The 24,174-nt window shown below is 44.9% G+C and overlaps 1 protein-coding gene across 2 annotated transcripts in view; it reads left to right on the forward strand.

Annotated features, from left to right (window-relative positions):
• Positions 1-24,174, forward strand: part of PEX14 (peroxisomal biogenesis factor 14) — a 139,107-nt gene that overhangs the window by 26,406 nt on the left and 88,527 nt on the right. The window lies entirely within an intron of this gene.

The following is a 24,174-nucleotide window of genomic DNA, read 5'->3' on the forward strand; positions in this document are numbered from 1 at the left end:
CTGGTGGGGTCCCTCAGCCTGGCTTGTGCCATCTCACAATCCGGGACCCCTCGGGGGCATGTCCCGGGCCGAAACCGGCAGTCCGACATCCCCCAAGGGATGTAGTAGTGCTTGAAGCAGCAGGTTGCTGGGGCGCTCCCGCTCATCCTGGCCCCGCTGTGCCTGAGGCTGGCGCCACTGCTGCCACAGCGGTGCTCACCAGTCGTGAGCACAGCATCTGGCGCCCGTTGGTTAGCTGAACAGCACTTCCACTGTGGGAGTGCACTGACCACCAGGGGGCAGCTCCTGCATTAAGCGTCTGCCCCCAAGTGGTCAGTGCTCATCATAGCAACTGGTCGATCGGTTGTTCGGTCGACTGGTCGCTTAGGCTTTAAATATATAGACGGGGGGTTCCGATAGAAGAGGCTCTATTGACAGCAGGTGGATGTATTTGGGCTTCTGCATGATTGTTTGCTTTATTGCTAGGGAAGGAGGGCCTGATTTTATTTCTGTCCTCTCTGGACAATACAAACAGGCTTGTGATTTTGTGCTGAGAAGTATGGTCTTGTAGTTTCTAAATGATATGTTTGTGTTTATGTCCGTCCTCTTGTCTTGATTCTACGCAAGCAGTGACACTTCATGCTACCTTCTCTTGCCCCTTAAATTCTCCCCCCCCCCCCAAAAAAAACGAACCCAGCAACCCTGACTGTATTAGTGGGATATAATGTCATAAAGTTCTCAGTGCTAGAGATTGGTGAACAGACCAGTTTGACAAATTCTGAGAACTCCCAGTTGGAATTCTAATTGTTAATGACAAAACTCTTTGTATTAGTTAAAACAGCTGATTACTTTTTCTTCTTCATTGTTTCTTTATTGAGCTTTTCCTCCAAGGGCAAAGAATTTTGACAGCCCCCCCAGCTTCTCCCAGACCTGTTCAAAGCCTTCTGTAAATTTCCTGTAGACCTGAGTTTTCTCGTCACCTTGTGGACACATGCTCAGGCTCACTCAAAGGCTCTAGGTCAGTGGTTCTCAACTTTCCTAATGCTGTGACCCTTTAATACAGTTCCTCATGTTGTGGTGACCCCCAACCATAAAATTATTTTCGTTGCTACTTCATAACTGTAATTTTGCTACTGTTATGAATCGTCATGTAAATATCTGATATGCAGGATATATTTTCATTGTTACAAATTGAACATAATTAAAGCATAGTGATTAATCACAAAAACAATATGTAATTATATATGTGTTTTCCAATGGTCTTAGGCGATCCCTGTGAAAGGGTTGTTTGACCGCCAAAGGGGTCGCAACCCACAGGTTGAGAACCATTGCTCTAGGTGGATTCACTCTGGCAGGATGAAGTCCTGCCTTGCTGATGGGTCTTTAAGGATGGGTAAAGCCTGGCCAGTGTGCCTCAGTGGTTGAGCATCGACCTATGAACCCGGAGGTCACGGTTCGATTCCCGGTCGGGGCACATGCCCGGGTTGTGGGCTCCATCTCCAGTGGGGGACGTGCAGGAGGCAGCCCATCCATGATTCCTTCTCATCATGAATGTTTCTATCTCCCTTCCTCTCTGAAATAAAAAAAAAAAAAAAAAGAAAGAAAGAAAAGAATGGGTGGACATTGTCGGCATGGAGTAACTCAGTTCCTATCTTGCTTGGATACAGAAACTGGGGTTAAGTAACCTTCCGAGAGTCCTTTTAGTCATATGATTTAGGTTATTTGAAGTAAGCAGTAAATAAGTTTCGTTTACGTGTCTACTTGTTTCAACGCAACAAATTTCTCAATATTCAGCAACACTATTGCTCATCTACTTTATATGCTTATGGGTTTTGGCTAAACTAGAATTTCAGCTTTTTGCTCATTGACATCAAGTTCTTTCTAATGGATGAGTCTTCTGCCGTGTTCTCTTCCTCTAACAGTAAAGTATAGGGTTTGTTGTTGTTTTGTTTCTGTCCTTTCCCTGTATCCACCCACCTTTCCCTGTATCCACCCACCAAAAGAATGCTAAGCTTACATGAATGTATTTTTATAAATGATGATGGTGATTTCTACTTTATCACTTTCCCTAGGACCAATATTTTTTGGTATGCTGGATTATTATTTTTTTAAAAAAATTGTATTTTTATTTCAGAGAGGAAAGGAGAGAGAGAGAGAGAGAGAAAGAAAGAAAGGTCAATGATGAGAGAGAATCATTGATTGGCTGCCTCCTGCACGCCCCCTACTGGGGATTGAGCCCGAAAACCAGCCATGTGCCCTTGACCGGAATCGAACCCGGGACCCTTCAGTCCACACGCCAGCACTCTATCCACTGAGCCAGACCGGCTAGGGCAGTATGCTGGATTCTTAAAAATAAGGACACTCGACACTTGCAGACCCAGGCTGTGTGCCGGCAGTTTTGTCCTCTAAGTAGAGGTGTCCTGAGTCCTCAGGTTTTTCCTTGAGGCTAAGATGGAACCTCGCCCACCTGGATTCTACAACGTGTATTTGATCTCAGGTCTTCTGGGGGAGCTCATCCACCTTACACCTGGACACCTAGGGATTTTCTCTTTACTTCTACGTCAGTTAACCAGAGGCCGGTAATCAAAAGGCCCTTCATATCTCGATGAATTTAGGGAGCTAGGCTTTGAGCCTCTGTTTGAGAATGCCTGTGGCTAGTCTTCTAGAGACCTCTCATGTAGTTCTGCAGGCGCCTCCCTGTGTCTGTATCTTTTGTGGTTAGAGTATTTTGGTGAACTTGCTGGTGGGCTCACTGTGGCGAGGCGGGTTTTCCCCCACCAAGACATTTCTGAAGGATGACATTCATATGCTCAGTGCATTTCTTTGTGTGTACACTCATGTGCACTATGGATGTGTGTATATTTGCATATGTAGAACATGTAACACACACCTTTTAACAAAATTCAGAGCACTTGGCGGGGAAATAAAGTTGATTTTAATATTGTATTCATGAAAGTGTTTTATAAGCATAGGGGCAATGAAACTAGCCATTTAGAGATTTCAGAAACTTGTCATTTTTCCTCCCCAGGAAAAATAAATAAATAAATATAGCAAATGTACAGTGTTAAGCATTATTATTTTAAAAATATATAGTGGTTGATTTCTACGGGCTTGTTGAATAACAGAGTTAGGTTTGCTCATGTAAGCTGTAATTTCCACCTCTGTTTCTCACTCGGACATCAGGATGTAGGTGACTGGGCATGACATTATAGGGGTAATCCTAAATCTGCTATTTATTTATTTACTTATTTATTTCTTGACTCAAGAATATGTGTTTTTTTTTTGTTTTTTTGTTTTTTTTTTAGAGAGAGTAAGGGAGCTGGAGAAACATCGAAGTAAGAGAGACTCATTCATCCATTGCCTCTCCTATGCTTCCCAATGGGTTTCGAACCCGCAATCTAGGTATCTGCCCTGTCCAGGAATTGAACCTGCAACCTTTTGGTGTACAGGATGATGCTCCCACCAACTGAGCCACCCAGCCAGGGCTATTTATTTATATTTAAGAAGTGAGTTATCTGTCGATTTGGGTACTTACACTGTTACTAGCAACACAGGCTGGGGAGGACCCCTCATAACTGCTGCTGAGAAATTTGGGACCAAAAATTAGTGTAAACAGCTGGGGGTGGGCCTCCTGGTACAGCTCTCTGCTGGGGACGATGTCGTGTGCCCAGACCCCGAGTACTGGGCCTGCGGCCTGGGCACCTTCCAAATAGGAAAAACTTGGCCGTGCCTCCTCCTCCGTTCCCCTCTCAACAGTGCAAAACCTCTAGTGAAGCAAACACTCCTCTTGTAACACGGACACCCTTGTGGGAGGGTGCCTGAGGGTCCCACCTGTCCCCCATTGGGGGGAGGAAAATGGCTTAGAACTAAATGCTGAAGAGGATGAACTGGAGAAAAGTCTCCTTCTGTCTCCGGGTGGCTTCTCTGTGATCTCTGGGCCACTTACTGATTTTGAAATGACTGCCTCTTCCTACCCGTCCTTCCTATTATGGACTGGGAGGGTTTAGTCCATAGACCAGGCGGCTGCCTTTCAAGTTCTTTCCTCTTTCAGGTAAATGAAGAGGTTGCTTTTTCAGTTGTAAGGTATCCTTTTACAAATAATTATTAGATGAATCGAAACTCTTAGGAGTAATAATTAGAGGAGTGGAATTTGAAATACTTTTTCAGCTTTGTTTATCCTTTGGGTTCCTGGCTTTCCTGGTAACACTTTACATTTGCTATAGTTCCTGTAATCAGAGGCCTGGCTGTTGGGTAACCACACAGTGCCCTCGTTTCAGAGACGTGGGAACTGAGGAACTGGGCACTTGAGGCCTCTTCGCAGAGCCGCACGGTGCCGGTTCATCTTTCATCTCGTCCCCGGCAGCATTGCTCTGGAGGAAGTGGGTCGTGTCCCCCCTTTTCTCCTGGAGACAGAGCCCTTGAGTCCTTCAGGGCGCGGCCTAACCCTTGCTGAGCACGGCTGTCCAGAGCTTTACTGGGCAGAGGGACGTTCTCAAAGGTTCTTCTTTTGCTTAAAATCGATTATTAATCTCATTTGAAAGAAGTTTTACTTACAAGGGTATTTTTAATTGTGACCTAAAATAGGGTGTTCCATGTGGCAAACTCAATAAAATCCCCCAGTCTGGGGACCACTGAATGTCAAATACTTTGGACAGCCATGTGCCCTGCGTTTTGCACGGGAATTTCAGTTTAAAGCATTTTAGCTCATTGTCAAACCACATAGGCCAATTTGGGTTTGAAAATATGATCTTGCAGTTAATCCCACTTCTACGCTGTGAGAAGCCGCAGGAAGATAAAGTGGTGCTTTGGAGAAGGACGCCTTCGCCGCCCTTCCTTCTTCCCTCCCAGCTCTCCTCTCTTTTATGGTTTGTAGTTATAACCAAGATTTATGCTTGTTGCTCCACAAATCTTCTCTCTGCCATTATGAGTTTGTCCGAACAGCCTAGAGATGGGGCCGACACTGAGTGATTCCTGAGGTAAATCTGCCCAGGGCACTCCCTGACACTTGGGCTCAGAGCAGAGCTAACTCATAGCCCTCAGGGGCCGGGCCGGATCTATTGCCTTGTCTAGAAGACATGCTGTCACCTTTGTGACCTCTTGCCTTAGCAGTGACCCTGGTGGCACAGCTCTCCTGGGTCAGCCGTCACTCCCTTCACCCAGCAGTGTCCACCACGAGGCCTTTCCCTCTCGCTCTGTGTCCCCTGTGACCTAATAGGGCCACAGCAAGAGGGTCTTGAGGGACAGGGCTGCTTTCTCCAGGCTGGTGGGGAGGATCTGCTAATAGAATCAGGCACGTAAGTTGGTTATTTGTATAAATGGTTTAGTTTTCCCACCGTTTACCAAACATGGATTTTGAGGGAGAAGGGGAAAAAGTAAGCAACCTTTGTTAAACATCTTTCCCCCCTTCCTTATTCTTTCCTTTTGCTGGTCCTTTTGTCTCGTGTGTACTTTTGAAAGTCATTTCACATCTCTTGTGCAGTACATACATTTTTTAAAGTGTTAAGAGCTTGCACTTGACACACTCCTTGAAGCAACCAGCTAGCTGATGTGGCACTGGGGGACCTACTCACCCAGGCCAGCGTGCCCTGAACCTGTGTGAGCCAATTGCATCTGTTAATGATTTAGGCTGTTTACTAAACATGCTGTCAATAGGTGAAATATAAATAAATGTGAACAGAGGGACCTACAAATATCATGTGTTTTATAAACAAATGTGAAAAGGGTTCTATGAAAACTGAGCTGAATGCTTTGGTAAGTGTGAGCTGCTAAAAAGATTGCTGTCTTTTGAGGTGTGAACAAGACAGCAGTTAAGCTAGGGGAAGATCATAAAAATCTAGAAGTATTTGGTACTTTGATTTGCTTTACTAATTTCTTTCAGTTCTGGCTTTGCTTTAGAAATGGTGAAGGGTGTGTTATGGGTGGGGTTTATGCAAGAAAGACGTCTGTCTGGGAACTTCAGTCTGTGGGCCCACACTCAAAGAAAAGGTCTTGGCTCTACATCAAAAGATTAGCAAATGACTGTACGTTTATAGGTTTTAAGTTAATGTGAAATGTGTAAGGTATGCAGAGGAGGCTCCATTTTTAATGATTCCCCGCTTTAACTGATTTTTTGATTAACTGACCAATTACAAGCTCTGATCACAAAGGCCAGTAGGGCTTGTGCTATATGAATTGCTGGCCTCGTACTGTTTCTGTATTTTTGTTATCTTGTTTTATCCTAACAAACTGGTGAGAATGACTCTTTTCTTCAGTTTACAGCGAGGAAACAAGCCCAGGGCACACAGGTTCCTATGCGAGTAAGTGGCAGGCCTGGGATTCAAGCCCCAAAGTCGGCACTGCTGAGCTCTTCTCAGGATCACGCAGTGTGTGGGAGAGGGGCTTAGGGTTAGGTCGGGGGGGCGGGGAGGGGGCGGGGTGGTGGTGGTGGTGGTGGGGGCTGCCTGGGGATCCTGCTTCCTCTGAGGCTGCTGCCTGTGCGCTCTCCCTGCGTGGAGTCTTTTGTGTGCATCTTAGCTGTTGAAAAGGCACCTATTAATTTATCACAGGTGATGTGGCCTCCTTGTTCTTGGAGGAGGCGTCTGCACCCATGCACCTCACTAATGACAGGTTACGCGATCGAGGCAAGATAATAGGATCTTTTCATCTTGTCTGTAGAGCAAGGTGCAATGTCCCTGGTAGCTTCTAGGGGGCAGCAGCCGCTTGTTCTTCGTCTCCTGCTGGCAAAGGGAAGGCTTCCACAATTGAGCAGTTTGCTTTTGACTCCAGCTCTTGAAGTGGTGCCGTGCAGGCTTCAGGGAGTCACCTGGACCCACATAGAAGCTACAGCATCCGGCATCTTCCATCTCCGCTTTCACTGCCCTCAGGCAGACCCTTTATCTGCGTCCCTGTCCACATCCACAAATCCTCACTGTCAGAGTTCTCGTGCTTGGAAATGAATAGAGATGTCTTTAAGAGAGTAAAATCTTTTTGTCAGATCTTGTTGCCATTGATAACCACTCTAATAATGTTTAGATGTTTTGAAACTTTCCCCTGTGGGTACGTGTCTTTATTCTGTTGGGAACACTGCTGTCATATGGTTGATTACCTGTTTTTCCTGTCAGCATTCCCTTACCCGCCCCCCCCCCCCAGGCTTTCAGAACTTTCTTTTCAATTCTCAGTGACTCATTTCAGAAGCACATTAAGGTGGGGGGGGGGACGACACTTTGGATTTGTCACTTTTTTAGACTTTGGGACCCAAGACTGACAGGTGTGCCTTGTTGAAGTGGGTACCTAGCTCCTGGTCCTCCCAGAGGCACGGATTTGACCCACGGCCCTGACTCAGATCTTCCTCCCGCTGTGTGGCTGAAGCAAGTGATGAAAAGGAGGGTTGGTGGCAGGCGGGACTGGGTGGTTGCAGGGCCGCGACATTTCAGCCCTGTGAGGTTTATGTAGGTTTAGGCAAGAATTCTCCAGCTTGACTCCACTGTGGAGGAGCTGGGGCCCCGGCCCTGTCTCGGGCTTTGCATGCTTGTGGGCTTTCCTCTGAGGACCCCAGAGCACTGGGGAGGGGGAGGCGTTTCCATCCTGGCTCCAAGAGGGGCTTTCTTCCAAGACAAAGGCGTGCCTCCTAACCTCACCTCCAGCTCCCGCTCTCTGTTGTCTCGCTGAAAAATGGCAGTTAATAGATCTGCTAATGAGCAGAAGAAATAACTGGAAATAGTGGCAGATCATTTGACAGGGACGCGGTTTATAACTCCTGTTTATCACATGATTATTATCATTATTGTTATTTCTGTTGGAGTTTTGAAGAACTCAGCCTGGTCTCCGGAGCCCCATTTTGTTTCTTCCTTTGGAATGTCTAGAAATGCCTTTATTTCAGAGAAATCTTGGTCTTCCCTCCTCTCCGCCCCTCCCCAGCTCCATCTCCCCTTCCTTCCTGCTCCCCTCCCATTACCTCAGCGGCTCCGTCAGGTGGGGTATCCCCTGCTGACCAGACGGCAGAGCTCGGCGGCTGGAGGGATGCTGCGGTGTTTGTTTTTGCAGTTCCTGGATTTGGTTTAATGTACAATTGATTTTTTTAAATGTATTTAATCATTTTTTTCTTACCTCATAAGGATTAACCTGCACAAACCTCATTTTATCCTAAGTGTGGCTTTGGGAGGAAGGGAGAAGAAAATTGAGTTTCTCTCGCTTATTTTATTCTTTCACTTTTTATTTTCCGAATGGCTTTTCCTGCCGAAGCAGCTCTGTAAAACACAATGCCTTTTAGTGGCCATTACTTCCTCATTACTAACTGGTCTCTCCTGCTTCCCCTTGTCTGTAAACTAAGTACAGAGGCCGAAAGGTAATTGGTGGCTCTAGCACAGACTCGCCAATTACTAGTATAGTCAACAGGGAAGCAGCCGGATGGTTTGTGGTTGGCACTGGCTGCCCACCTAGCCAATGCGAGTTGGGCTTGACTGGATGGGTCCTTTCCTAATGCTGTGCCTTGGCTTCCCTAATTGCATCACAGGGTCTCCCTGACTTACAGGTTCCAACCTCATTTTATCCCTCGTGTGGTTCTCACATCCATGTTGTCCTTTCTAATTTTCTGCCTCTTTGCCGTGTCCATAAGGTACGAACATGGAGAGGTTTGGCGTTGCGGTTCCCTGGTGCCTAGAATGGTTAGGTGGCAGGCTGCAGATAAAAGATTCTCTTTAAACTAGTAGTTTCTGTACAGTTTTGTCTGCTGAGTTCAAGCAAATGCATGTCTTTGTGGGTGTCAGTTTCGCCCCCTTTTTTGAGCATTTATCTGATTTGTGTTGTACCTTATCTACTTCGCTCTGGCTTAGGAGGAGGGAAAGTTGCTGTCACTGTCGGGCTGCCATGCCCTTGTGTAAAGCTGGGAGGTGCTCAAGTAGCAAAGGAGTCCCTATGCTGCATGGTCATATTTCCACGCAGAATATATTTTTTGTTTGTTTGTTTCCTAGGTATTTGGCACCTAGGCACTTATTAAATCCTCTAGGGGATGGGCATGTATTCTAACTTGGCTCCTGGCAGGAAGGAGGCACTCAGTACATATTTGTAGAATGTGTGCATGTGTCCTCACGTATGTAGATGGTGGTGGTGAGCCAAGGGGCTGGAGTGTACAATTGCTGCCTGGCTGCCTGCTGGGAACTTCAGGTGCCACATTTCTACTGGGCCACACACTTTTGTGGGTGTGAGTGTATCATGGCCATGGAGGCAACATAAAGCGGGCATTTTATGAAAGGGAACATCAGAGGAAACATTATAGCTGAGACCTTTATAGCCTTTCCATTATTATGGTTTAAATCTCGACAGTCTTTATGCCTGGTGACACTGGGACCAGCAGAGACAGTTGCACTCGCACCGCCCGCTCCCCACATCCTGTCTGTGCTGCGATAGGCATCGTGAAATGTGCGGCGCAGGGCTGCCTTGCGCTTTGTCTAGAAACAGCCCCTTTTGACTCAACTTGGAAACTGGATGACTCACCATTCTGTTTGTTTTATTGCAACTGTCATTTCATAAATGCCCCGAAAACTTTAAACTGTAAATGCCAGAGTGACGTTTTCGCCTTTCCTTTTTATTTTACCTCTTCTGTTATCTCGAATCTTTTTGTTCATGTCTCTCTTTTCTCCTTCCGTTTCATAACTATTTTCTCTTTCATTACTCTCTCTTTCTCCTTCCCCTCGTGGCTGCCCCTCCCTGACTTTTGGTGGCTCTCCTGGCATCTGTATTGGAGGTGGGTTTTGCTGACCTCATGGTGCATTCGCTCCAGCTGCACTGCCATCTGACTGAGAGGGACACCCCCCAGTTTATGTTGTGTGGACGTGGGAATGGCCGTGCACATCGGCGCTTATGAAGTGTCCATTGGCTTCGGCTCTAGAGGCTGAGTGCCGTGTCGGGTCAGAACAGAATCTCACTTTCTGTGCTGCTGCATTTGCTGTCAAATCATGGGTGCCTCTCTCCACCACATATCCATCTCCTCCATGGCATGGCTGCCGTGTAACATTGAGAGCAGGCGGCCGTCCTTGGATGGGCTGTAGGACCGATGAGCGCTGGTGCCCCTCATCAGATGTTTGCCTGTACCATGCCGTCGTCTCCCCTCCTGAGGTGTTACGTGATGGACTTCCTGAAGTGAAGAGCCCCTGCTCAGTCTTTGGGCTTAGGTAGGGTGTTGGGAGCTAAAATTTTAAGGACTTGAGCTCTCAAACTTTCTTTTTTCCTGCAGTGTCTGACACTGTGGCACTTTCCCGAGTCACCTGATTGATGACATGAGCATCACTGGGTGTTAAACACCTGGCCGGGGAGGCAGGGACCCTCTGTGGGTTTACCCACAGGATGGCAGACAGATTGTGGAATCGTAATGAGGCGGGAGGGGCGTCCCCGATGTTCATCTGGATGGAGATAACAGGCCCAGTATCCACCTCAGGAGTGCTGGCTGCAAGTTGGCACTGGTGTCAGTAGTTGTGTTCCACATTTGTCAAATTCATCCTCCAGCAGAACTGATTTTAGAAGTAGCTGCTTATAACGAGAAAGAACAGTGACTTTAAATGCATAGAAACTTCTCTTAATCAAATGCTCCTTGTTTTCTTTATCTTCTTTTTTAAAGGCCTTTGGTGGCGTTTTTTGGCCTTCAGAGTGAGCCATCCTCTGAATTCTCTTAAAATACAACTTCTTTCCTGTATGTCTCCAGGGAAGGAGAGTGTTTCCATGTTGTGAGTAGGGGAAAGGTGGTATCGTTACAGTAGTTAATAGGTGCGTGGCTGTGGATTTTAAAACGAGTTCTATATATCTGCTGGGCGGCATTCGACGTAGAATGTCATGCTTTTCACCCACTTGGCTAGATGTCTGATTCTGACACAACCGCTGTCCCCGCTGCTGGAAAACAGAAAACCACAGACTGTTAACTCAATACTCTTCCCTTCTGGGGCCGGGGCGGGACGAACGGGGTTCAGATCAAGGTACTCTCCTTCCGCACCCGAAACAGACGTTCCCTTACGCCTGACAGTGTGAGCAGGATTCTAGAGTCTCTGGCCATGTTAATTAAACCTCAGTGAGGCGTGCCCTCTGGCCGGCTTATCACCTGGGCATTTACTCCTTGGGACCGGGAGCAGCCTGCCAAGTGCCCCTCGCAGGCTCCTGCCTAGGATGCCTTCTCCCTTCCTGGGCAGGGCGTGTTTGAGCACAAGGATCATTCAGTGCTCATGGCCTGTTCATTCCTTGGCTTCTCTGCTGAGCTCTCCAGCAGGGGTGCCAATTCTTCCATTTAGCTGACTATTATATAGCCCTTAAAAGGGAAGGGTTTATTTTAGCTGGCTGCTATATTGATTGCTATAGGGACGTTTCTATTTTCACTGGCTGCTATATTGACTGGGAAAGGGAAAGGGGCTGTATTGCCGGGAGCTGTCATATTGACTGTTACAGAAAAGATCTGTATTTAAGCAGTACCAGTGCACTGGGATCTCCCAGGCAGGATATTAATGCTAATTCATCCGCTCACCCCCTGCTGTGAGTGTTATTTGTTTAAATCTGTAGATTCCCACAGCGCGTTTATATCCTCACTAGAGTGAGCTCCGCTCCCTGTAATTATTTAACATTATATGCTGATATAAATTGTAACAGTTAAAGAATGGTAATGAGTGGCCAAAAAAGAAAATAAAATAGAAAAGAAGGAACCAGGAAAAAAAATAGAAAAAAGATAGGGAGAAAATACATGAAAAACACAAAACATATACATATATATATATGTATGTATGTGTGTGTGTGTGTATATATATATTTATAAATGTGTGCATATGTGTGCTTGTATGACATGAGAAGTGGCAGAGTTAGATTCTAAAACAGCAGTGAGCAACTTTCTCCCACTCCAAGTCGATTTGTACAGTGTTGCCCAGTCCATGTATTGTGATCTGTGTATGCGCATGTGCTCACGTCACCTGACAGAAAGATGGTTCTGGTGTGTGCTCTCCTATGCAGTTTGCACACATGAGCATAGTTACAGAGAGAGAGAGAGAGTGAGAGAGAGAGAGAGAGAGAGAGAATGAATGTGTGTGTGTGTTCCGTGTAGTGGCAGGAAATTCATCCATAGCGACTCAGCTTTTTGATGAGCAGCTGATACCTGGTTTTCCTTTGAGCTTCCTGTTCATTTGGAACTCTGGGCCTGAGACCTATTGGGGGAAAGCTGGGGGGCGTGCTCAGCTGGGATTGAACTGATAGGCCATTGGGTGTCACTGTCGCTCTACTGGCTATAGTTGAAAGAGGGTTTTTCTGCTGTGGAAACTGGATTTCAAAAGAAAAGTTTTTTTGCTCAAGTTCAAGGTGCTGTCTGAGGTGTTTGTCTGCATTTTGAGATCCCTTTTTAAAGATAGTTGTGTTGTTTGCTCATTTTTGCTGTGCTAAACCCTGGCATTTTGATTGTTCTTGAAAACTGTATGCTGATTCCAAGCTCTGTTTGGAATCACCTGGAGCACAGCAGGTGAGGACTTCTCATGAGCAGAAAAAAAGAGGCAGCTGAACAGCATCCTGGAAACCCACTTAACAGGGAGAGAGGATTTGGGCAAGGACTTTAAAAAGGAGGAGGAGACTCTCCTGCACAGCCTACATTTGGCGGCGCCTGCAGCCCCTCTGGCTGCCCCTCCAGCTCAGAAGGTGGCTGTGGGATGCGTGCTGAGCCAGCCGCCGCTGGTCGCAGAGGAGCGGGCGTGCTCCTCCAGCTGGCTGCTCGGCAGCGTGGAGCCGTGCCAGGCTTCACCACAATTCATACTGTGTCAGTTTAATAAATGCACTACTTAAATTATGAAATTACAAAAGAAAAAAGAGAATGCACTTATTCAGACTCTTAATACATTAAAAATAAGGCATTAAAACTCTGACTTTTTTTTTTCTTCCAGAATCAATAATGAACAGGAAGGGTTGTAGACATTAACAGTCATGGACATTCAAACTCTTATACATAAATTATCTTAGAAAAATGCACATAAGACTTGAATAATGTAAATACATTAATGCATTTAATAATTTAAACATTAAAGCGCAAGCAGGAATTTGAGGCAGAGGCTGCTCTGAGGTAAGGGATTGGTCCTAGAACGCGTGTGCCTAGGATCGATGGGTGATTTCCCCTTGAGACTCCGTGGAAAGAGAGTGCCTGGCTGGCTGGTGTGAGCTCCCTGCCAAGAATCCCTGGACATTCATGATCTCAGCTACCTCCCAGCCCCTATTTTCATATATACTGACCTTCGTCCTCAATTCCGTGTTCTCTCTAGTCTTGTGCTTCTAATTGTTTGTTTGTGAGCGAATTAAATGCTTCCACTTCAAGGAACAATGAACTTTGAGGATGTCTTGGTTGGAAAACCAAACCAAATTAAAAAATCCTTCACCCACTCTGGCTGCTAGTGATTTGCAAACGGGGCAGCAGTGGCTCCCTACGATCACTCAGTCGGGCTCTCGGCCTGCAGCTCCGCTGTGGCTCCATGGTCAGTGGGTCCAGGGTGCAGTATGCTGATGATTTGGAGACGGATCTAATGGAGAGCAGAGATGATGGACTATGTTAGCTCCTGGGTGTTTCATACAGAGATGGCAGGCCACTTGCCAGGAAACAGGACATGCTATGGAGTTAGACTCAGTGATCAGTGATCATGCCTCACTTTGATTTGAGGTTTTAGCCATTGGATAGACTGATGTTACTGTTTTCCCTTTTCTTTCAAAAGCTCACTGGAATGTTGAAGTCCCCTTTTCTGGCAGAATATGAATGACCAAATTAAATTTATTTTATTATTTTAAAATTTATTTAGAGAGAGGAAGAGGGAGAGGGTCGGGGAGTGAACCCACAACCGAGGTATGTGTCCTTGACTGGGAGTCAAACCTGAGACCCTTTGGTCTGCAGGCTGATGCTCTAACCACTGAGCTAACTGGCCTGGGTCCAAATTCAATTTTTGACATCTGCCCTAGAAAGTGTCCTGGGAAGAACTAAGAAGCTAGGACAATGTGCTGCAAATTTTCACTTATTAACCCCAGTGCTGTTCTCCGGCTTCATTTTATAGCCCAAATCACAGATGAGAAACTGGGAAAATTGTAGAAAATGTGTTACTGGGTGCAGAGTCTGAGAACTTTTTCTCTACCTGTAGAAGAGGTGTGTTTACTGGTCAGTAATGCAGACAGCTCCCCACGGGGTTTGCTGTGGGGCTGAGGGACCCTTGAGGAAGGGTTACCAGGTGGTAGTGACTGAATAAAACCGGTTTTCATTATTGCCAGGTCCGTTGAAGTCTTTTACTGGATCTCAAATCTCCTACCTGAAACTTTACCTGGGGTCGTCTTGACTTGACCCAGGCCTTGTCTATTCTGGCATCTGTGGCTTTGTTTGCAACCATTTCCAGTCTTTGTTGCAGCCAAAGGCAGCCTGCTCTCCAGTGAACATGGTTCTGAGCCAACTCAGAGCCACTGGCGGGAGAGCGGCTGTAGGTTGTCCTGGCATGGGCAGCAGATACAAACAGTCCTAGGTTGTGCTGCTCAGAGCAGCCAGAGGAAAAACCTGTTCTTTAAAAACTGCTAATCAGGTATTGGCTTAGAGAAGAGTCATATCAAGAATGGGCACGGACCACCTGGGAACAGGCCTGGAGGTTTAGTTTATCGTCCTTGGGATGTGCTCAAATTCTTCTCCAGAAATTATGAACAATAGCTTCATGCTGTGACCACTTTCCACCTGTTTGCTTTAAGGGGGCACAGCCTTTTCTGCCAGTTTTATTTCAGCTCTGGGATGAGTGTCAGTCCCAGATCTGTTATGTTCATTTCTTGTCCAGAGTTTTCAAAGCCCAGGCCATTCCCTCTATTGCTTGTCCAGCCTGGTACAGCGGCTGTCTTTCCTGCCCTCACTCCCTGCTTCATCCTGGCAGAGGGAAGGAGGAAGTGAAATCCGGGGAGCACTCAAACCAGGGAGAATAGAATTCTCTTTGGATTTTGCTGGTCACACCCAGGAAAGCTTCCTTCTCTTCCCTTAAGTTCCAAGAAATGTTTTATTGCCCTAACTGTGTAATGGGCTTGTTCCAGACTGGGCTGTGAGTGCAGGCGGGGACACAGGGTGGTTGGGCACCTTCCCTCTCCTATTGGAGGAGCGGAGGGCTAGCTGCCCGGGGCAGAGGGAGCAGAGAGCACTGATCAGTCCGTTCACCCTGTGATATATCCCTTATGCAGATTTCCTTTGAAGACAGAGGAGTCAGGTTCATTAATTAAAGGAGCCTGCTCCAGCACCCTGTAATTATAGGTGCTAGAAATCTGAATTTTAAGAGGTCTGTGCAGCTGCATTTTGAAAAATGTAGGGAGGCACGAGAAGTACAGGCTGTGTGGGTAAGAATGTGGCTGAACCAGATTTGGGAGGTTTTGGTTTTGGCAGAATTCCCCTTCAAATTCATATTTATTCTTTTTTTTTTTTTTTTTGTTAATGGGGAAGCTGAAGCTTTGAATTAATTTTTGTTGTTGTTGTTGAAGGTTACACCCTGTGACAGAGAGGTCGGTATGGTTAGAGTATGGAGAGCAGAAAGGAGTTGCTGTAAAGTAGAAGATGCTTATCCGTTTTTAAGAAAGCCAAGGATATCTTTGGGCCCTCGGGATGCAGTTTCGAAAAAAATAAATAATTTCTTTCTTGAAATGAGTGAAAGGGGCAGGAAGCAGAAAGTAAGTTTAAATGTAGTGCAGGGAGGTAAGTCCCGGGAATACATGAATCTTGGTCCCCACTTCTCTCCCCTAGAGCAGTATCTCCTCCTCTGTTCACACAAATCACTTTTAGATGTGAACCCAGAGGTGCAAACAGAACATTTCAGACCTTTATGGGAAGTCCTGACCTGTCCCTTTTCTTTCTCATTTCAGTTATTTGTAGGTTGACCTTTGCTTTGGATGCTTTCTCTCTCTCTCTCTCCTTCCGTCCCCCTCCCCCTCCCCTCCCCCCTCTCCCCCTCCTCCCCTCCCCCCTCCCCCCCTCCCCCTCTCTCCCTCTCTCCCTCTCTTTCCCCCCTCCCCCTCTCCCCCTCTCCCCCTCTCCCCCTCTCCCCCTCTCCCCCTCTCTCCCTTTCCTTATCTCCCTCCCTCTTCTTTTAAAAATTTTCTATTTGATTTATAAGGTTTCTTTTTACTTCTTGTCAAAAAACTTTATTTGAGTCCGTGACCGTTTGCATCTCTGTTAATTAACCATGGCTAATTTGGGATATGAATAGGAGGGGAGAGAGTTAAGAAGAGACTAGTGGTGCGTGAGGGCTCTCCAAAGACCAGTGTAACTGACCACACAGTCGAACACAACTGAGTGCAAACCAAATGCCACCATGAGCCTCCATTCTCCTTATTGGCTTTGTCTCCTCCGAGTGTCACAAGCATTATCCCTCTGTCCCTCCTTTGGGGATTGTAAGGGGCCAAGAAAAAATTATATAGAAATATGTATATATTTTAGGATAATTCTCTGTACTTTTTCCTTACATTCTTGTATTATGTGTGTGCATTGGGAAATCTACCATAAACTGGAGTAGAAGTCTTGAAGACTGTCATTTGGTGCATTTACAATATGCAGATTGCAATTCCAATTAGATTGAAACCTCTATTTAGCAAAGTGGTTTTGTGAAATAAATAACTTTTGAAGAAGGCCTACTATATATAATAAATACATATTTTTCCTTCAGTTGCTGGCCTGGAGCTTCCTGCCTTCCAAACACTTGCCCTGAAATGCTGATGCAGAAGCAGGCGGCATCGCTGGGCTCTTTACAGAAGAAGTGCTTCTCCTTTGCTTTCCTGGCACAGGGATTTCATCCTTGATTTACAGGCTCAGCTTGTTAGCGCCGGCGAAGGGGAGCCGGTGTGAAGGTCATTCTGTCCGTTTTGTCCTCTCAGAGAGAGGAGGCTGTGAGTTTCTCCTTGTGTGCTTGTGGTCGTGGTGGGGTTCAGGTGCCCCCTACTCTGTCCGACTGAATCAGTCAAAACTCTTGCATATCTCTTTTCTACCCTCCGGACTATGTGTCCTCCAACAGGGGTGAATGGTTTTGAAAGCCTAATTCAGAATTTCAGGACGAGGAGCACACCACCTAGGAGAGACCTTCCTCCCAGTGCCCCCCTTTTCATAATCCTTCTCAGCCCAGCCGTGACAAACTGACAGATAATTAACAGATCAGTCCTCCTGTTAGCCCAGTCGGATGCTGGAAGCTGCTCTTGCTTTCTGCGGGCCCTTTAGCAGCTCTGTGCGTGTGGGTGGTGGTGCTCTAAGTGGTCCTAGCAGAGGGCAGAGTGCTTTGGGAAAAGCAAACAGAATGCTCTTTGGAGGAGAGTGCTTAAAAGGCAGAGGGGGCAGGCAGGTGCCCAGCTTGAAAGCACCTGGTGAAAATACTCGGGCTCGCAGGGCTGCGGTTCTGAACACCCCACTGTCTCGGGAACGGTGATCTGAGTTATAATCGGATGCCTGATTACAAAGAACGTTTTGAAGGCCACTTAGTCCCAGGTCGGGCTGTGCATTAGGTGTGCTAATCCTTTGCTGTAACAGTGGACTGGAATTGCAGAATGGGAGGTACACGGTCTGTGTGTTTTAGCTTTGGTATTAAATATTTCTATACAGATGCCGCCTGTGTGGCTTTCTCTCAGCGGCCCAACTTTTCTTTCCCCAGTGGAAACAAAACTCGTTGTGAGAGTATTCTCTTGTACCGACCAGTGACTTTTAAAGTACTTTTGTACTTATGTGGTCACTTTTCTCATCTTCATGATTTGAAATATTAACGTGCAGATAAATATAGCAACGTGTACGGGCTACACATAGACTCAGGTCCGTGGGCCTGGCATGTTGGAGCAGAAAGAAATACCTAATTGCATCAAAACCACTCTAAGTTCATGTATGTGGAGCCCATCAAGCTGAAAGCATCCAGACAGCATCTGCTGTTATCAAATCACTCGTGAATCCAGCTAATTAAAATAGAGCTTCATTTTTCTGAACCATTGTTTGGCAGGAATTCGAAACAGGCCTAACCCAATTTCTGCGTGTTTATGAGCCTTTATTATATCAGGGGTACTTTTCTGTAAATGTACAGGGCAGCGTTAAATGAATTGATCCACGCAGTATCACTGTAGACGCACTGTGGACTTGCTAATGATTCCTCTTCCAGCTTTCTGGTTTCCAGACACATTCTTGAAAGCTTTATGCTTTCTTTTTCCATCCTCTACTCTTCATCCTGCTCTTTAAATTTTTTAATTTTTAACTTTTATCTTTGCTGTTTTATCTTTGAAAACTGGATGCATTTTTTATTTGTTCTGTCCCTTAATAAATATTTTTTTCCATTTTTTCTTTTCGTCCTTTCTTGCTGTTTTTGCTCTTCTCCCAAGGATAGGATTTACCTTTTTAAATTTTTTTCTGTTTTCTATTCCCTTCTGTTCCTTAATTTCTCTCTTTATTTATCTCCCCTCTGTTACATTTTCTTTAATGCCTAACTTTCTCTTTCTTCTCTCTTTCTTCTTTCCACCTCCTCCCATTTTCCCCAATAAAACGTTTGTATACCTTTGTCTCCACATGCAAATACATACTAGGGCAGCGGGTGGGTGCCCATGGCGCTGGAGGGATCTGGCTGTTGGGAGATGATGTCAGCCTGTTTTGCTCCTCTGAATTTGCTTGCATGCTTGATTTTTGGTTTTTAAAAGATTTTTCAAACCACATCCCCACTTTATAGCCTAATAATCCTACTTTGAAGATCAAAAGTGTTACATAAATGCTAACTAATTACTCCTTGTAGCACTTTGGTGAGTCTCGGGGTAGCAGTAGTTCCATTTTACAGATGAGGAAGCAGAAGCAGGAAAGCTGAGTGACTCTGGGAGTCACCGAGGAAGTGGGTGACTGAGTTAGAATTAACACCCGGTCATCTTGGGCTTTGATTCTTGATCACCACCTCCTGGCAGTTCACTCTTCTCCCCCTAAGAGTCGTATATCTTTAAGATGATACTCATGTACTGATCTTCATGTACTTCAGCCTTCTGAAGTTTCATTTGTAGTCTTCCGATGTTAAATGAATTTCTAGGTAATTCCTGGGAAAGAAGGATGCCAAGCCACTTATGGGCTGGTAAAAACCCGTCCATTACAGTCTCAAAGCAGAGCGCTCACTTTCTGATTCCAGCAGCTTCCAGTAAGTGGGCCCACGTCACACGCGCTGGCCCCAGTGATCACAGCATTGTAGGAAGTGCTGCCATGTTTGATTGAATTTAGCCATTCTGCAGTGACGTGTGTATGAAGTCGTCTCTTGCATTACTGTGGCCTTTATTATTGCTAATGCATTCTGACATTACAGGTGTAGCCTTGGCTCTCCCAGAAAGGGCAAGGCTGCTCTTACCAAGCTTAAGAGCAGAATTCATGAAACCGTTATACTGTACAGTGAAACTAGTGCTCACATTTAGTTAATAAGCAGAGTAAGGGAAATGCTTTTATAGGAAAAACAGCCAAGTGACAGAGGCCTGCTGTAATTCCTCACCCAGCATTGTTTCAGAAAGCGAACCAGTTAGTATTGGTTTCCTACAGAGAACTTGGGCCAATGGTAGAAGGTTCAGGAAAGTAGATTTCAACTCAGTTTTTAAACTGAAAATGAATTGACAATCTCTTAAGAGATTGAGTTCTCTGTTCATTATAAGCATTCAAGTGGAGGCTCACCGATCATCTGTCAAGGTTGCTGGAGAGGGGAGTCCTACATCATTTGCGAGACCAGAGGGCCTACGATCTCTTTTGGCTTCTTTCCTGTCCTAGATTGTAACAGCAAGAGCAGCACCTTTGCTTGTTCTGCTTGGTTTTATAAGTGCCTGTGTACTGTGTGGACCCAGTGGATGCTTAGTAACTACTCATGATTTAATCTCTGGTTTCCTGCTTCCTAATCTGATTTAAGTAAAATCTACCCTTGTTCAGTTTAGGAAAACCACCATACCTGCCACCTCCTGGAATGAGGCACTGTGGATAGGCACATTTTCTAGAAATTGTGCCCACATATGCTAGATGGCCATTGAGGTCCACATGAAAGGAATACAAAATACTTTAAAAACTGTTGGCTGGGAATTACATAAAATTAGGGTTATATGCCTTCTTGCTTTATTAGGCAGAGTATCTGGAATATAGTTTAATCCTGATGAGTCGGTATCGTCATTTTAGATGTAAACATTTATATTGTGTTGTAAGTGTAGCTCTGTTTTCAAAGCCTATTGAAATAGAGATATGCTGCCTATTTTTCCCAACTCTAAATGCCCCCTCCTATGCTAAAAGACCCCAAGCTAATAAGCTTTTTGAGGTTTCTGTTTGCTTTCCATAGATGTTTCTCTCTTGACATTTGTTCTTGGCTTTTTTCCGCTTCATAGTATTTGTTCTGCAAGTATCTTTTTAGAGGCTGGCTTGTTTCTCTTTTCTCATTCGCAGTTTTTAATCTGTGATTTGGACACCAGCTACCCAAACTTGTATGTAAAATAAACAGTAAGTAGTGTGAGTAAAGCTTTGCTGTGCGTATAATGTATGGAATTCAGAACTTCTTTTTTGGCAGCAGTGATTTCTTCTCCCTGTCCTTCTCCTTCCTGCTTTCTGTTGGTTTTCTCCCTTTTTTGACTTGGTTGAGATTGGAAAGCTGAGCTGCAGAACAGTTGGGTCTTGTCCTTGACCCTCTTTGACTCAAGCCCATGTCCCTGGTCTAAGTATTCCAGGCTGCCTCATGGAATTAACTTAGAAATTATAAAATGGCATGACCGGAGGGTCCAGAAGGTCATCTGTTTAAGCCCTTCTATTACAGAAATGAAGGCATCGGAGGCACAGCAGGGATGGGAGAGGCTGGGTTTCAAGACATGTTAGTGTCAGGGCTGGATTCAGTGTTCAGGTGTCTTGAGATCCAGCCTACTTTCTTTCTGCCCTGCCCCTCTGCCAAGCAACTTTGAGCAAAACCTGTGTAAATGAGGAAATACATAATAGAGGGTTTGCTTAAGTAAATTCATGATGAAAATTCTCTGCTGGCTACAGGCAGGTTCAGAATTAAAGTACATAAATAAAAAAAAGGTCTTGTTTGTTGCGGTGTTTGGCTGTGTTTGCACTCAAGGCTGATATCGATATTGCAGGAGAAGCTTTAATCCTTTCATTCAAATTTACAAGAAATGCTGTTTCCTTTTAGTTAAAAAAAAAAAAAAAAGTCCAAGAGAGCATTTGATTTGAGGAACCAAAAGTCTAGAAAATGTATCCGGGAGTCCTCGTCAATTTGGGGCATAATGAAATATAAAAAATACTCAATAAAAGCTCCTTTATTACTTTAACTGTTTAAATGTGGAGTTTTTAGCCATCAGGTTAATGTTTTGGTATCATTTTTTTATTTGATTGTGAGCACTTTTCCAGGTAGCTCTGCCACTCGAGCGCTAATCAGATTCCCACAGATGAATGGTGCTAGCTGCAGCCTGACATCACCGCATTTTTGCTTCAACATTATTTTATTTGGTTTTCCTGTAAAAGTTAATAACTCTGTGTCCATGTGTTTAAACAGGCAAGAAGAGAGGGAGAGAGGACAATGAGCAGAAAACGATGAGTGATGTCTCAGGAAGCTTTTGCCAAATTGAGGAAACATAGGGGTTTTTGTAATTTCAAAGTATGTTACTCTGTGAGTGGGGTGTGGACAACCAAGAAGGTTGCAAAGCAGGATGGTAATTCCTAATTCTTCAGATAACAAAAAGTGAACTTCTCTTCCCCAGACAGAGCTGGAAGGAATTAGTAATGAGTTTCCATCGATTTAGGAGGAGGGTGCTCAATAGAACTGATTTGCTTAATGGTGAGAATTGTTTAAATTTTGTGTTACTTGTAAGTAAATTACATGCTTATGTTAGATTACGATGGTTGGTAAGAACATCAGATGTAGGGCCTAAAGACCCTCCCTTTTAACTTCCCATTGGAGGTAGGGGACCTGTAATGAGAGCCTCATAGCCACCTTTACATCCAGATGGCTCTGGTGTCTAGTAGGCCTTTGTTGAATCATTTATTTTTATTTTTTTAAAACATATTTTTATTGATTTCAGAGAGGAAGGGAGAGGGAGAGAGAGAGATAGAAACATCAGTGATGAGAGAGAATCATTGATTGGCTGCCTCCTGCATGCCCCCCACTGGGGATCAAGCCTGCAACATGGGCATGTACCCTGACTGGGAATCAAATCTCGACCTCCTGGTTCATAGGTCGACACTCAGCCACTGAGCCATGCCAGCCGGGCATTGAATCACGTATTTTTAAAAGTGTGTTTGCTTATTGGTAGCTGTGGTTGTTAGTAGAAATGCTTATAATGTTTAGTGAAAGGTTACTGAATGGTTCAGAGCCATGGCGATTACCATTTGATTCTTCCTGTGGTCTATGGATTTCCTTGCTGAGCTAAACATTTCTGGTTGGGTTTATTAGAGGAGGACTGGAGGGATATCTCTTGATTCAGTTTCTCTTCCAGATTTACACCTTGGTCCTGTAGGTACAAATCTGACAATGGGTATGAATCAGTTCCACAGTAGAAAACGATGGCTCTTCTTCACGTGTCAGAGGCTTAGCTTCTCTCTGCCATTCTCTTTGTGTGGGTGTTACTTCTGAAGTAATCAACAGAGATGGGATCTATGACAGCTAACACTTTCTCAGAAAATAGAACCTGACCACCAACTTGCTTCATATGGATGTGAGGTACATCTGACACCTGTCACCCCAGTTATTGCCAGAGTTGGTTCCACCGACTTCACAGTCTGGGGGGATAACCTGTTCCTGTCCACTCCTGGGACTGTGTGCTCGGTGAGAGGGCACCTTTCCTCCGAGGGGACTGATTTCATTCGGCCATTTGAATAGAAGGAGTTTCTAATCCCTGTCATCTTTCTGTGAATTTGAAAAATTTTGAGTCTGCTAGCTTACTCTATTCTGAGTCATACTTTTGGAACTCATACTTCTTTTTTTTCTTTAGGCCAGAGAAGAATCTAAAATAATAGTAGGAACTAGGACTTGGTGGTCTTCTGTTAGTAGCAGATCTTAATTATTTACTTTCTCCTGCTTTTCAGTGGATGTAAAGGTGATTTAGAGGCTACACTCATTTGTCATTTTATTTTTTAAATTTGTGTATGCAAAGTATTTTAAATAATATATTGTCCAGTTAAGCAGTATTTAGTCTAGAGGCCAAAGCATTTGCAGGTTAGCTACATAAAAGTCCAGGTGGGCCTCATTGAAAATTCCCCTTGTTATGGGGAGGGAGTTGTACAAAGTAATTCAGTAGGTTAAGTAGGGAAAACTACAAGCAGAGAGGGAAGATCAAGTATAAAAGCTTAAAAGGTAAGCAGAATGCAACCATATGGAAAGTGCTAGACCTTGTTTCCTCATTTGTCTTGGGCATAGTACAAAGGAAGGTCTCGAGGTATACTTATTTCTATTTTTTTTAAATTTACCTCATCTTATTTACACTACCCATCATCTGTTTGCGCAATCCCAGTATACTTGTATAGTGGTATCAGAATGGCTAATCTGTATTCCCATGGGAGACAGCTTTATTAACTCATACAGTGCTAGTGCGTAGTTCCTGTCATCCTTAGTCTTGTGTCTCTACCCGTTTCCTAAGTTACTTAGGTAAATTTTCCCCCACTTACTTCAGTGAAGTTATGCCATCCATCTGTAAGTTAGATTCTTTAAAAAAAAAGTATGCCCCCTTTACCTGTCTCCTCCCCCCACCTCTGGCAACTACCACTCTATTCTCTATCTATGAGCTTGTCGTTTTTGTTTTTTTAACTTTTATTTATTGATTTTTTATTGTTTTAGACAGAGGAGGGGGGGGGGGGAGAGAGAGAGAGAAACATCAGTTTTGTTGTTCCACTTATCCATGCACTCATTGGTTGATTTCTGACTGGGGATCCAACCTGCAACTTTGGCACATTGTGACAATGCTCCAACCAATCGAGCTACCCAGCCAGGGCTATGAGCTCGCTTTTTTTTGTTTTTTAAATATGTTTTTTAAACAATGTTTTTATTGATTTTTATAGAGAGAGAGAGGAAGGGAGAGGATGGAGAGAGAAACATCAATGTGAGAGAGAAACAGCTATCGGCTGCCTCCACACCCCCTGGGGATTGAATTTGCAACCGGGGCACTTACACTGACTGGGAATTGAACTGGTGACCTTTTGGTGCACAGGACGAAACTCAACCAACTGAGCCACACTGGTTTAGGTTACACATAAGAGAGCGCCTAAGGTATTTGTCT

This window comes from Myotis yumanensis, unplaced genomic scaffold (genome assembly GCF_028538775.1).
Source record: "Myotis yumanensis isolate MYYU_CA2020_CCGP unplaced genomic scaffold, mMyoYum1.0.hap1 SCAF_2, whole genome shotgun sequence".
In the NCBI taxonomy this organism is placed as follows: domain Eukaryota; kingdom Metazoa; phylum Chordata; class Mammalia; order Chiroptera; family Vespertilionidae; genus Myotis; species Myotis yumanensis.